Genomic DNA, 13,689 nt, shown 5'->3' on the forward strand with positions numbered 1-13,689 from the left:
ATTTTCCTCTCCCCTGCCCCAATATCTCCTGGAAAATAAACTCTGAGGGAAGTCAAAGTGGAAATCCAGCCTGTTCATTTATTTGTCTTTTTGTTCAATTGCCCAATTTCAAATCCTCAGCCCAAATGTCCCAGATTCCTCAATAGAGAAGTTGTAAGGAAACAAAAAGTTGTAAAGGAAACAAAAAAGGCAGATAAAAAGAGATTTAAAAAAACCAATATCCCGTGTTTTAAAAGGGTCAAGGCTACACTGTCCATCCAGAAATGCCCACCTGGTGCCAAAGCTATAAGGAGATGCAAAGAAGGGATGATTCTATAAGTCAGGAGAGTGTCCACTTTCAGGGAGTGAGGAAGCATTGAGATTGAGATGGGACGCCAGAGGGAACTATTTCGTTGCCCCAGAGTTGACTATAATACAGTGCATCTTATAATAATCCATTAAGTTATATGTTTATTTTGTGTGGCTTTCTATAAGTGTGTTTTATTTTGCAATAAAAGGGTTAAATACTTTGGGAGGCTGAGGCAGGAGGATTGCTTGAGGCCAGGAGTTTGAGATCAGCCTGGACAACAAAGCAAGACTCCTTTTCTACTATATATCTGAATCTTTTAGGATATAGATCCATGTCATGGGGCCCTCCCGATTGACAGAGACATGTCAGAGTAGCAGCCTCTGCTGGGGGCACCAGTTTCTCCACCCTAAATTCAGAGAGTAGCTCTTCAAGGAGCAGCTGCAAGAGGCATGGTATTAGGTTGGTACAAAAGTAATTACTTTTGCACCAACCAAATAGAACATTAAGGGAATCCAAGGGAAGCGAGGCTTGCCCTTTATATCTTTGAACAGGAAAATGACCCTAGTGAGTTTTTTTCCAGCTTTGTCTGAGGCAAATCAGAGCCTTCAGAACATTCTCGGGTAGCTGACAGGCCACTGATCCAAAAGACTTATCTGCCTTGAGGGGTCTTGTGAGATTCTCCACCTGAGCAATGCTGGTGCCCTCCTCTCATGAAACCCTCTGGGGCTGTCACTACCAGCCCACCATTAGGCAGAGAGGTGCCCATCTCCCATGGGGCTAATGACAGTCACGGGGACTGTCTAAGATGTAGCTCTGACTAACCCAAATTCTAGGAACCAGCTCTTCCAAGTAAATGATCTGTTGGTCCTAGCAAGGCCATTGGAGACACTCAAATATTATCCCAGTGTCTCTAAGTGCGTGTGTACAGTTGTGTGCATGGTTGTTTAGAATAAGACAGCAGGTTGCTAGGCAATGTGTTTCCAAAAAGGAGAGTGTGAAGAAGAAAAAATAATAAATAAACAGATGACAGGGATGAGATCAAAAGCCTGTTATGACAAGAGCATTTGGGTCCAGTTCACTTGGGTTTGATGGGAGTGTCACGGGGATGTCAGAGCTTGTTCTGCTGCGGCATGAGTTTCCAATCTTGCCTTCCAGCTCCTCACCCTCTGTCTTATGTGGTGGGGAAAGCAGAGATGAAATATGGCTCTCTGGAGGGCCATGCCTTGTGAAAGGCTGTTACAGCTGTAACAAAACTTTTGTAATCTGTGCCGTATCCCATTACATCTCAAGGCTCCTTGGGTCCCTTCCCAGCCTTAAGGAAAACACACACACCCTTTCTCTTTCTTTCTTTCTTTTGTTCTCGTTTGCTCTCTCCCTAGTTTCCACTTGCTAGAAGGTCATCACAGTTGTTCTTTTCACACAGGTTTTCTTCTAGCCTTTGGTGGAAATTGGCCTGAGATGTGCAAAATGGCTGGGTGGTATCTACTCTGGGACTCGTCAAATCGTGGAAGAAGATGGGACAGACTGCAGGATGCGAGGTCACTACACTTTGCCATCATGAGGCCTCTTAGAGGCTACTGGGAGCCTTCTCAAACTTGCTGTGTACTGCCTCTCCTAACAATGACAGCCAGCCTTTCTTGAGCCTAGGTTTTCCCAGCCCCCACACTCCCATCATCTTCATGCTTACTTTTGGGATATCGTCTGGTTTGGCAGTAAAGGAAACAACTTAAAATCAGACCACTTGGGTTCCTGTCTCAACTCCACTAGTTACTATATATGTGACCTTAGGAAATAGTATTTGTTTTCCTATTAATTTCTTATGAAAATAGTATCAATTTTCTCATATGCAAAATGGGATTACTAATACCTTGCAGCATTAGGGTTCAAGGAGATGGGCCATGTCAAGTGCTGTAGACGGTGCGTGGCACATGGCACACACTCAGTGGTCATTTCATCTTATTGATTCTGGCATCCTCGAATGCTTTGGTGAAAGGGCAGGCCCTAGGGGGTAGAGTCTTTCTTTCCACATGATTACAGGGACAAAGTTGGGCTCAGGGTGTGGTTTGAGAGAGATGGGAATGGATTCTGGGTTGAGGAGGATGGAAAAGTAGGAGGAGAGAGGAAGGAAACAGGGAATTCTTTCAGTTTCCGGCATTTAAAGAGGACAGAGAATTCAAGTGACTGTGTGATCTTGGAGGGCCAGGACAGACACCTGTTCCTGATAATAATCCTTGAGGTTGGAATCACAGACCAGGTAGTCCTGCATAGTCCTAATAACAGAATGTCTCAGATGCAATATGTTCAGGCCTTGAGGGCAAGTGTCTTAGTAATTAGAATCTAAAGCTACCTTAATCATGGGGGTGGGGGGATCAAGAGTCACTTGTTTATATCAGGAAGAGGTTAACAAATCTGGATTTGTCACTGTTCATTATCCTGAGATTTTAAAAGTATTTGGTAAATAGAATGATTGGCATGGAAGTTCTGTGACACAAAACCCAAAGTAGTGAAGCTGGGCAGATGTGGGTCTCAATACCTGCTCCATTACCTGTAGCTGTATTAACTAGGCTCACTTCTTAAACTCTCTGGATCTCAGTTTAATCACCTGTGAAAGGGGAATCATGTCTAGCTCATGGGATTGTTATGAGAATTAAATGGGATAAGGTGTCTCAAAGTCTCTAACAGAATACATTGTCCGTAGCAGCACTCAGCATGCTTGTTGATGAATGATGGAATGAATTAATGAATAGTAGGCTTTCTATTGATGATTGCATTATTCACTTCTTAACTTATTTCCCTTTTTTTCTTTCTATCCATTTTCTTTATTTTTTCTCATTTTCTTTTCTTTCTATTCTTCTACCTCCTTCCCCCCTCCTTGCCATTTCTTTTTTCCCCTCTTCCTACATTTTTTAATCCCCAGGATCATCCTTCCTGTATTAAGGGACCTCCTGGTCCATTTTTAACACCTCATCCGTTGGTGAGTATCTTTAGGTATTGCCCACAGAGGGCCATAGAGGAGCTTACATCTGTATGAAAAACATCATTACACACAGGCCAGTAGAGGCTGCTCTGATCCACACAGGATGGGCTTCTTGCGGCTGCTCAGACTCTTGGTGTAATTCCATGACTCTTTTGTTAGTTCTTGTGTGCAATGCTCATATGATGGAGGGTAGAGCGAGTGTGTGGAGAATAAATAGAGCTGTAGAAAGAGAAAAAAATGGACTCATCCACTCAAGGCCATGGGCACTTTAGAGGAAGAACAGAAATGGTTACAGAGTAATATTGCACAGCTTTTTACTCGTAGCTAAGTCTCCATCTGACAAACCATACCTGTTGGAGAACTTGAAGGTGGACGAGATAATTGAGGGGAAGAGAGGAAAGTGGGACATGAGATCCTGTTGTACAATGTCAGAGAGACCATGGGAGGAAAGGAGAGAGTGGGTCTGGAGCCAAGGAATGCAAAAAGGGAAAAGCTCCATGCATTCCAGAGATGCTCACTAGAATCACAAGCTTTCGTCCACCCTGTCAATCAAAGTGATAGTTGGGCTGGGGAGCAGGGTACAACCTGATGCATGGAGAATTCAAAAAGCTTTTTCTTTTGGATTTGTAATAAAATCTCCTTTTATGTCTCCAACAAATATACTTTACTCATGTTTGATTGCAGTTTAACTAAAACTTTATTAGCCTGAGGGTTGAGGAATCTCCCAGGCAGATAGGATTTTTCATGACATCAGAGAATGCTGAGAAGGCCCTTCCAAGGTTATTTCCCCATTTTCCTATTTTCAGGAAGTACCGTGCAAATATGAGGCTGGAACACCCATTGCTATGATCTCTAGAGAAGATAATGGTTCGTTTTCAAATCAACTCTTGGTTTCTTTGAAAAATTATCAGGGCAAGAATAATATAATCTGTAACAGAACAGAGGCATTAAAGCACCCAGCCCAGCAAGAGAGGTTCTCCATTTTATCCCACGTTTGAGGGAAATCTTCCAGGCACAACCATGGGCAATTCAGGGAAATGGTCTTTCTCTCAGGCATCTTCTTGTCTGTCTGGTAGCATTTGTATCCCCCATCTTGTCTGATACAATCACACACACACACACACACACACACACACACGTGTTATTTGTGTCCAGCTCAAACTGATTGTTGATTATTGAAGTTTAGAAAATTTGGGGGATAGAATAGGTACAGTAGTGAAATAGCATCCATGTTCTTGTTTTCTTATTGACTCTCTGGTGAAAGCAAAACCCCTCTCCATCCTATTAAGAATTAGATGTATAAAACACTCCCTAAACTGCCTGACTTCCCTGTGTTTTCTCCACTCTTCTTCGTCTGTCAGCCCTAAATTGGTCTGTCTTCAAATGTTTTGGATTCTGGATAGTTTTGTTTTCCCAGTTTGCCTCAGAATCCACTTTTTTTTGGTTTTTGATTGAGCTGGCACTATTTTGGGGAGTCACCCAGTATGCATCCGGTATACTTTGGGTTTCAGCCCTACAAAATCTTGGATTTATTATGTCTTTTCTGTGGTCCTTGATATAGTTTGGATGTTTGTCCTCTCCAAATCTCATGTTGAAATGATCTCCAGTGTTGGAGGTGGAGCCTGGTGGGAGGTGTTTGGGTCATGGGGGTGGATTTCTCATGAATGGCTTGGTGGGTGCTGTCTTCCTCGTAATGACTGAGTTCTTGCTTTATTAGTTTATATAAGAGATGGTTGTTTAAAAGAGTGTAGCACCTTCCCCCTTTGCTCCTTTCCTCTCCATGTGACACTTGGACCCCCCTTCCCCTTCTGCAATGATTGGATGCTTTCTGAAGCCCTCATCAGAAGCAGATGCTGCTGCCATGCTTCTTGTACAGTCTGCAGAACTGTGAGCCAAATAAACCTCTCTTCTTTATAAATGACCCTGCCTCATACATTCCTTTGTAGTAACACAAAACAGATTGCGAGGGTCCTCAACAGCAAAGATGTGTTAAGAAGGGATGGCACTGGCTGGCTATGCCTCCACATTTTGCCTGCCTTTGGCTCCTCCATCACGTTTCTTCCCAGCCCTCACATTCTGAACCAATCACTTTGGAAACTCAGAGCCTGGGCTTTGCTCACCTTGAACTGCCCATCTGTTTCCATTTTGAGAGCTTCTCTCTGTTCCACTATTCCCTATTTCTTGCTCTGCCATGATCCCACAGATACTATATCTCTGTCTCCTCCTTTGCCCAGCTGTAAGTGTCTATCTCCTGTATTTAAGCATCTGGAAGTTGTCACATTTCCTTGCTGCATCTCCTTTGTGATCATGTGACATGCAGCTGCTTTTTCAGATCAGCTCCTCCTAGATTTCATCATATTTAAGAGTTTTTAGTGCCTCTGATTTTGCCTTGGATGCAAGCCAGGCTGGCCCCTGGTTAGGAGCCTCTTCTATACTGACAATTATGTTTTGAAGAATGAGCTATTTTGTCACCATAAAAGCACATAGTAACAACAACAACATTAATAGTGATAACTATTAATAATATCTGAGTGTTAACTATGTATCAAACACTGTGCTATGGGCTTTCTTTTACTATCTCACTTATCTCTCACAATAACCCTGTGAGGCAGGTACTATTACAGAAGGGGAAACGGAGGCTAATAAAGATTAAATGAGTTTCTTAGGGTTGCCCACCAAGTGGAAGATCCTGAATATGAATCTCACAGTCTTTCTCAGCCTGCATTCTTTACCACAAGGCTGGGACTCCCAGAGGACAGCATCCTCTCATGCCTGGGTGGCAAGCAGCCAGCCACAGACATGCTGAAGAACTAGGGGCAGCTACAGTTAGAAAACATAAATTGCTTTTTCAAGGAAGAGCTAAGGAGACCCAGGACGCAGATGAGAGTTAGCAGAGAACACCAGCAAATTACTTAACTTGACAGAATTATTTTCTCTCCTGGGTCAGTTAGCTTCTACTTGACCCTGGTGCTTGATGGAGTTTGTGTCACCCCCGTGGCTCTGCCTTCTGCTCTGAAGCACGAGGTTACCATTAGCGTACATCAGGCTGTGGTTAATTTGGCTGCCCCCTCTTTAAGCTAAGGGGACATGGTCAGAGCCTCAGACCCTGTGTGTGGCCATTCAGCTTTGCCCTGTTTTGTGGCCACAGTCCATGCTCTAAGTCCTGACCAGATGTCTTACAATGCACACGGCACACAGTTATGGTCTCTGTGGGGATGGGGGAATAAGGTGTGGACAAATCTGTTCAGCTCTAAATCCTTGACCAGAGGAGCAGCTCAGAGCACACATCCACAGGGCAGTGGAGCCATGTGCAGGATCAAGCACAGCGGCATCACTGACTTGCAGGACATTGGAGTGCTGGTGTGTGGTTCTAGAGAAATGCCCTCAAGTCCTCGATAGATCCTAAATGTGGTTAGTTCTCTTCATTACAAAGACAGTAGAAGCTGAGGTCCATGCAGATTAAAAGGCTAAGCTGTACAGTAATTATGAGGTCCTTTTGATTAGCAGAACTCCATCTATTCCAAAACAAATTCATAGAAAACATCTTTTCTATGCCTAATTGCCTTTCCATCTTTGTTGAAAGTCAACAGACCATAAACATGGAGTCTGTTTTGGGACTTGACATTCTGTTCTGCTAATCTATGTGCCTCTCTTTGCGCCAGTACTTTACTCTCTTGATTACTGTAGCTTTATAGTAAACCTTGACATCAGGTATTTTAAGTCCTCCAACTTTATTTTTGCTTCTAAGTTGTTTTATGTTTACATACAAAATTTAGAATCAATTTGTTCAATTTCTACCAAAAAAGTCTGCTTGGGTTTTGGTTGGGACTGCATTGAATCCATAGATCAACTATTAGGGATTAATTTTTTTCTCTACATTTTGACTGGTTTGTATACCACAGATTAGAGGATTCTGGGATGGAGCTTCAGAATCCATAGCACAAACATGAAGATATTCAGAACAATTAACTTTTATGCTGATTTAATGCTAATAAGAATAAATCTTTACATCAAATATAAGCCACCTGGAGCCAGTATTATTGGGACTTCATTGATAATAAGATTATTTACCCAAAGGGGAATGATTGTCAAAGTACCTACTGTGAGCCATATTTATAAAATGTAAGCTATATTTGAAAAATACTTAATTTTCACAAGAAGCTGATGAGGTAGGCATTACCTGCTGTACTTTACAAATGGGGAAACTAAAGTACAAAGAGATGTAGCAGTTAAGCTGAGGTCACACAGGTAATTAAATGGTAGCATTGTCACTTAAACCCAGGCTTGTCTAATTCCATTCTGTGGTACTTGCTGTACCTCAATGGTTTTCAGACTGTGTCCAGAGTGCCCCAGGACCTGAGAGAGAGAGAGAGAAACAAAGAGAAAAAAGAGAGAGAGAAAGAGAAGAGAGTGAGAGAGAGTGAGTGTGTTTGCGGGAAGGAGGAAGAAAGTGGTCTGGGGTTCAGAATCCCAGACTTGGTCTCAGTGAGTTTTCCTTTGTCCTATTTTGCAGATGGGGCCTCCACGTGAAAAGTAACTACAAAACAGAACCAGAAAATAGTCATGCTGTTCAAGTGAGTTGGCATATCACTTCATGCTACTTTGAAATAAAATTTCATCTTATTTTCTTATGGATAAAGGTCTCGAAAGGTTTGAGATGATCACAGCCTGTGTTAAGGCTGACCAGGGTCCAGGGCAGTACAGAGGAGCTGCTTTTCTTCTGGATTCTGAACCAACTTCAGCCTGCAGGGCCTGTTGTCTGGTGGGCTCACAGTGTCCATGTCTATTCTGACAGGTGGATCTCAGCCCCAGGTTGACTGATTGCTCACAGGTGAGGCTACTGCCTCCGCAGTGCTCACCAAATGCTCCGGCCGCTCCAGTCTGCACGTTCCTGAGCTTGGGCCACCTCCTGCTTTTCACAGGCAGCTTCTCCTCGATCTCCTCCTCTCTTTTTTCTTCATGAGCCTCACCCTTGGCAGCCACCCCAAGAAATTCAGCCTTCTTCATCTCCCTTCTCTCTCAGAAACTGGAAAGATTTTTACTGAATTCCTGATATTTTTGTCTTTGCCAAAACCCAAAGGCCCCAATCTGCCATGGGCCAAGAAGTGCCCAGAGAGGTTGTTTGGACAAATCCAGAAATGACCTTGAATCTTTACTCAGCACTTAGATGACAGGTTCTCTCCTTCTCCACCACACCCTAGCACATGTGCTTCTTGTCGGATCAGGAAATGTTTTATTGCTTTTTTTCCTTTTCACTTTCTCTACCACCCTTCTTTGTGAGCCCTTCCCGGTTATGCTGTCCGTATTGCCTCTCTTCTGGAAAAGTAATCAGAGAGTGAAAATCCCAGGACAGGAAGGGACCTTGGGAAGGCATTAACCAGACCTTTTCCTCCAGGCAGCAGCCACAGTCGCCGGGGTAAAGAACCCTCTTTTCCATCTTTAAGCTTTCATCGGTTTCTGCATCTTCTCATTGAAGCATCTCCGGGTTTTCCTTTTTGTTGTCTTATTTGTTACTTTCATTTTTAAAAAGTTTCCTTTCTTTCATTCAGAGGTTTCTTGAGACTGCCTGGTGCACATCATGCGTATCTGCTGATAGATGCTGTTGTGACTTGGTGAAACATGTTGCGTGCTCTTCAGGCAGATGTATGTCAACAAACCCTTTTCCTGGCTCAGCCAGGATTTCTGGGAGTCAGATTTGATTATGGGGTGTCATAGGTAAAAACTGGAGGCTGTCTGTGGTGGCCCAGCTGTGCGGTTAGCTGACCTGGAGGAATCTTTGGCTATAATTGGATGCCAAGAGTGGAGGCGGCACGAGAGATGGTACAAGCCTATAATGATGTCTACCCAGGTGAAAAATGATCTAGGTGCCTGTAACCATCACCCTGAGCATTCAGTTCTGTATCCAGCTATTGTGGAACAAAATGATTTATATTGATTAATTGACTAGTTGGTTCATTTTAGCTTAAAGAGTACTGATTAGCTGTGTGCATTAGGCAGTTTCTTGACACGCTGCTGTGCTGAGGACAGATTTCCCAGAGCCTGGATGTGTATAATTCTACATGCTCCTTTTTCCAAGGACTTAAGCAAACAGAGTCAACTCCTCTGTTTTCCTTGATTGGGTATATTTTTGAAAATGTCTCTTCTTCTTTCCTTTCATTTACATTTTACCGTTGTTTATCCACCTTTTCCTCTTCCTTTAAAGCTCTAGACCTGCCTCCCTGCCTGTTCTTAGCCCACTTTCGAGAAAGGACTTTCCAACCCCATCCTCCGAAGGGCAGGGTCTCTCTCCAGGGCTCCAACAGAGTTCTGAAAGAACACGGCTTCCACCATTGTGTCTTCTCTGTTTTGTCAACTGCTGAAAGACCGACACAGTAGACAGTGCTGCAGACCCCTTGGGAGATAGTCCAAGTTTAGGATGGGGAGGGAATGGTGCATTCTGGGTGTCCACATATTTGTTGTTGCTTTAGGAAGAGGAGCTGGGAGGTTGGAGTCGCCACACATGATGAAAGAAAGATGTGGCAAAAAACAAACAAACAAAACACCTCATAGAGAGAAATCCTGACCTTGTGCACAAGAAAAGGGAGTGAAGTGGGTGGGGTTTTTAAAGTGGTGGGAGGGGGGCATTAGGAGATATCCAGAAGCTCTCAAGATTCCAAACAGTCTGCTTTTCTTTTCAGACATTACACTCCAAGAAAAGAAACTCTAGTGTATAACAGAAGGGCTCTGTCAAAATTTAACAACATAAATATTGGGCAAATGAAGTTGTTTCTCTGGTGCTATCTCAACCTGTCAATGGGGAGAAATATCTCAAAAAGTCAAGAATTGAAGCCATTACTCAGAGACAGCATCCTATGGCACGGTGATCCAAAACAAGTACACCTCTACCTTTTCCCTTTAAGCCCCAAACCCCAAAACACTGGAGAATATTGGGGCAGGCAAGGCCCGTGAATAGGTGAGCAGAGCTGGAAGAAGAGACTCCTGCCCCTGGTGGGCCTCAGGCTATTTGTGGAATGATGTTTGTGAGATGAACACGTTCGCTCCCTCACCCGGATGTTTTGGACACGGGCCTGGAGTAAAGAGTGTATTTCTTGGGCTGTCATGTTCCCGTGTGAAAGGTGTTTTGTTTTCTCCCCGTTTGCACAACTTGTTTCCCTTAAACTGTGCTGTGCATGGCTAGGAAGCTCAGCAATAGACTAAACAGTTTGCGATCCCACAGTTTCGCTTTCTGTTTCTCAGGCCTGACCCGACACTCCATGGGTTCCCTAGCCCTTCATAGGTGCTTTGAAACACTCATGGGGTCCTTGACCTGATCCCAGTGGGGGTTTGTGTGTGGAGGTTAGGGAACCTCTCTTTGAGAGTTCTGGTGCCCCTAACTCTGTAGGGTCTGACTTCACTTCTGCCCCAATAAGAATGAAAGGCTTTGCCAGTAGTGCAGCCCTCTCCTCCCAAAGTCCTAGAGGCGATTACTCTGAAACATGGAAGAAAGAGGCACATCTGAAAGCCCAGTGCTGTCTTCTTGTCCTCACATCCCTCCGGATCTCAAGGTAAGCCTAGTAGAGGCATTGCTTTACCATAGTAGCAACTCAGGGAATATCTGTGGAACTGGATTCCTCCGAAGTTGGACAGGTGCTTTATCCCTGCTGGAGGCTCTCACTACTTAGACCCACACAGTCCTATAGATGGAAGAAACCTAGAGAGAAACACCTCTCACACTTTTGTTTTATACATGGAGAACCAAAGGCCTCAAATGGTGGAGTGATTTGCTGGGGTGCTACAGTCATTGTCACAACTTACATTGTGACATGGGCTTCATATCCAGTTAAAACAAAAGCCTCTATTCACTGCCCCAAGGCGTGAAGCCTTGTCTCCAGGAGATGGAGAGTCAATGACTCCAAGGAGATAAGACTTCAAACAGACTCTTCCTGCTGCAATTTTTTTTTTTTTAAGTGCCAACCAATAACTCCTGGGGAAAGTAAAATAATCTGGGGGAGGAAAATTGTTCTCTCCTGGAGATGGGACTCCTCTGATTTGGAAATCCTCTATCTGCTTTCACTTCTTGGATAGGATTTTAAATCCGGCACCCAGCCTGCTGCTGTGAAGTTCACAATAACTTTATCACCTGAGTTCCCTTGGTGCTGCAGCAGATATGAGTTACACACCTGGTCCTCCGAGAGTGGTTTAATCCACACCAGAGTCCTGACTTACTACTTTCGTCCTATTTCAGAGCCTATGCAGACTGCTTCTCTGAGCACCAGCATCGTTATGCACTGCCCTTTCTATTCCCAAGACTTCCTAGTTGCTGCAAGTCAAGTTTGACACTCAACTATTTCCTCGGGGTCCTTTTTTGGGAGAAGCAAGGCTTTGAGTTCACTCTTTGACTTCAAATGAAGTCCGTTTTCCTCTTAGACACTACCACAGTGGTTCTCACACTCAAGGAAGCACCAAAGTCCCTGGAGGACCCGTCTAAATGAAGGATGCTAAGCCCCACCTCACAGAGAGTGATTCAGTACGTCCCAGGAATCTGCGTGTTAAAGGAGCTCTGCAGGTGATTCTGATGGAGGTGGCCCTTGCAGGATGCTTTGAGAAACTCTGTGTTCTATCCCTCGAACTCTGCCTGCAGAACAGCCTGAGATGGCTCTTCCATGCTTTGACCATTTGGCCCTCCACAGTAGTCCCTGAGCTGCGTCTTCTTCGGAGCATGAGCAGAATGTGTGTCCCCTGACTGACTGTCCTTTTCCTTGAGAACCAGGCATAGTGGTGCACTGGTAAGAGCATGGACTCTGGAGCCACACTGGGTTTGAATTACATCTCTGCCACTTACTAGCTGAGTGACCCTAGGCAACTTTCTAAATCTCTGTGCTTTTGTTTCTTCAACTGTAAAATGGGGATAATAATACTACTTGCCCCATAGGGTTGTTATGAAGATGAACCAAGTTAATATCTCTAATGAATGTCTCTAAAATCCCATGATTGCAAAAAGTAGAAAATATGTCATGTAGCCTATTACATCATTATATTACAGGGTGAGGCTATTGAAGGCAAGAGGGGAAATGACTTGCTGAAGGCAACAGAGCTGGTCTGTAGCATGGCCAAGACCAAAACAGCTCTTTTCGCTCCCAGATAAATTGTCTTTTTTATTTTTTCCCAAACTGTCTGTCTAACTCCCCTTTCTTCTAGTTATAATGAATGCCATTGCTTGTGTATAGTTGCCTACATTAATAGACAACAATTCAATATTCTCCTTATGGAAACCCTACCTAGATTGGGAGGCACCATGAAGCCACTTTTTCCTCTTTCTCCATCTCTACCCTGATTAGCAACCATCTCTAATTATTGTGACTCCCAACCCCAGTCTGATCATTTTATTCTTTTTCCAGTATCTATGCAGGGAAGCCTGGCAAAGGCTTAAGGGATGGGGTGGGGTGTAGCATGTCAGCAGGATTTGGAACTATGGGCCCCATACTTTTGGCACCTGCTGCATTTTCTCCCCACCTGCTGCACCATAATTCATCTGCTTGTATGAGTTTAGCAGAAAGAGTCCCCAGTTCCCTGTAAGAAACACATATGGCTTTTCCAGGTTACACTGTGGGGATTGAGAAAATGCACAGTATCCATGTCTGGAAATCAATGGACAACTCACTGCCTGAATCGTTTGTGTCTTGTAACTTGCCTCAAGCAACATCTGTCTGAAAAATCTGGTGCTTTGGGCTAAATGACTGAATATTCTCCTAAGGAATGGCAGTGAGTGGGTTAATTTCACCTCTCATCTTGCTTCCTGCCTGGCCCCTCTACCTTGCCCACCATGCCTGGCTTTGCTGCTGATCTTCGGCTGACCTGAAATTGAACACCTTAACTTAAGGACAACTAAGGGTGTAGGTAGATTGGGAAGTATGTGTTCTTCTTGCTTTGCCAATAATTGTCTTCTGGATTCATTGGCCTTTCTTCTGGTTTTCTTCTTCAACTTCTTTAACAAATGACTTCAGCCATGCCAAGCCTTCTTTTAAGCACTTCCCCTCTCACTCTCCTGTTCTATAAAGAAATCTTTCTTGAAAGCCCCTCAGTGCCAGGCGTCCAAAGTGAGGCACATCAACTCGGTCCTTGAACGTCTCATGTTTATCCCAATAGATGGTCTAGATGTGGATGAATGTAAAGGAAATGTGCAAATAAGATACTTTTAAAATTCAGACAAAATTATACAGGGTGGGACATTTCAGTATACATAGAAGGCTTAATTCAAAATGATATAATGTCAACATTTGGTATAAGAAATTATTTATCTGGCAGAATATATACTCACAGATGTCAAAATGGGTCTAGAGAGTAGAGAATGGAGGCAATTATCCAGACACTGAGGCCCAAGACACAATACTTTTAAGTAATCATGCCCTCAACTGGCATTTCCATAGTCTTAAGCCCAAAAGCA

General features: G+C 43.8%; 1 long non-coding RNA gene across 1 annotated transcript; it reads left to right on the top strand.

The window, feature by feature from the left end:
* The first annotated feature begins 3,204 nt into the window (after positions 1–3,204).
* LOC134756678 (uncharacterized) lies at positions 3,205–10,423 on the top strand. Its single transcript, XR_010129705.1, has 3 exons — positions 3,205–3,263; positions 7,599–7,840; positions 9,944–10,423. It is a non-coding gene; the product is annotated as an uncharacterized lncRNA (long non-coding RNA).
* Positions 10,424–13,689: the final 3,266 nt, after the last annotated feature.

This window comes from Gorilla gorilla, chromosome 11, assembly GCF_029281585.2.
Source record: "Gorilla gorilla gorilla isolate KB3781 chromosome 11, NHGRI_mGorGor1-v2.1_pri, whole genome shotgun sequence".
NCBI classification, from domain to species: domain Eukaryota; kingdom Metazoa; phylum Chordata; class Mammalia; order Primates; family Hominidae; genus Gorilla; species Gorilla gorilla.